Source organism: Otolemur garnettii, unplaced genomic scaffold (assembly GCF_000181295.1).
Source record: "Otolemur garnettii isolate 467f Iridium unplaced genomic scaffold, OtoGar3 scaffold00026, whole genome shotgun sequence".
In the NCBI taxonomy this organism is placed as follows: domain Eukaryota; kingdom Metazoa; phylum Chordata; class Mammalia; order Primates; family Galagidae; genus Otolemur; species Otolemur garnettii.
In genome coordinates, this window is record NW_003852421.1 from 10,343,704 (window position 1) to 10,345,105 (window position 1,402).

Below are 1,402 nucleotides of genomic sequence, written 5' to 3' on the forward strand. Positions count from 1 at the left end.
TAGAAATTTTCAATGTTGATTTTTCCTAGCTATGAGCCTGGAATGTTCGTTAATATCTTCTGCTATTTCTTTTCTTAGGGTTTCATAATTTTCTTTGTAGAGGTCCTTCACCTCTTTTTGTTATGTATATTTCTGGGTATTTCATTTTTCTTGAAGCTACTATGAAGGGATGAGTCCTTTATTAGCTTCTCATCTTGCCTGTTATTGGTATATACAAAGTATACTGATTTGTGGATACTGATTTTTTTTTTTTTTTATCCTGAGACATTGCTATATATATATTTTTTTGAGACAGAGTTTCACTTTGTTACCATTGGTAGAGTGCTGTGGCATGATAGCTCACAGCAACCTCAAACTCCTGGGCTTAAGCAATTCTCTTACCTCAGCCTCCCAAGTAACCGGGACTACAGGCACTTGCCACAACGCTTGACTATTTTTAGAGATGAGGTCTTGCTCTAGCTCAAGCTGGTCTCAAACCTGTGAGCTCAGACAATCCACCTGCCTCACCTCCCAAGTTCAGGGATTATAGGCATGAGCCACTGCACCCAGCCTGATTGCTTTATTTTTTGATCACTTTCAGGAGTCTTGTGGTTGAGTCTTTGGGGTTCTCTATGTATAAGATCATGTCATCAATAAAGAGTGAGAGTTTGACCTCTTATGCACCCATTTAGATACCATTTATTTCCTTCTCTTGCCTGATTGTATTAGCTAGAACTTCCAGAACTATGTCAAATAGTAGTGGTGACAGAGGACAACTTTTGTCTGGTTCCAGTTCTAAGTGGAAAAGCTTTCCATTTTACTCAATTCGGTATAATATTAGCTGTGGGTTTGTTGTAGATGGCTTTGATCAGATTGAGAAATGTGCCACCTATGCCTATATTCTTCAGTGTTCTAATTAGAAAAGGATGCTGAAATTTATTGAATGCTTTTTCTGCATCTTTTGAGAGGATCATGGTCTTTGTTTTTGCTTCTGTTGATATGGTGAATAACGTTTATGGACTTGTGTATGTTAAACCAGCCTTGCATCCCTGTAATGAAATCTATTTGATTCTATTTATCTCTTCATTGTTGGTAGCTGGGTATTCATGTATTTGGCTTGTAAGAAAATAATGCCTTTCTTTTTTACGTGGTGGCTCATGCCTGTAATCCTAGTGCTCTGGGAGGCTGAGGCAGGTGGATCACCTGAGCTCAGGAGTTTGAGACTAGCCTGAGCAATAGTGAGACCCCCTATCTCTAAAAAATAGTATGACATCTTGGTGGGCACCTGTAGTCCCAGCTACTTGGGAGGTTGAGGCAAGAAAATTGCTTGAGCCAAGAGTTTGAGGCTACTGTGAATTATGACACTACAGGACTCTACTGGGGGCAAGAAAGTGAGACTTTATCTCAAAAAAAAAAAAAAAAA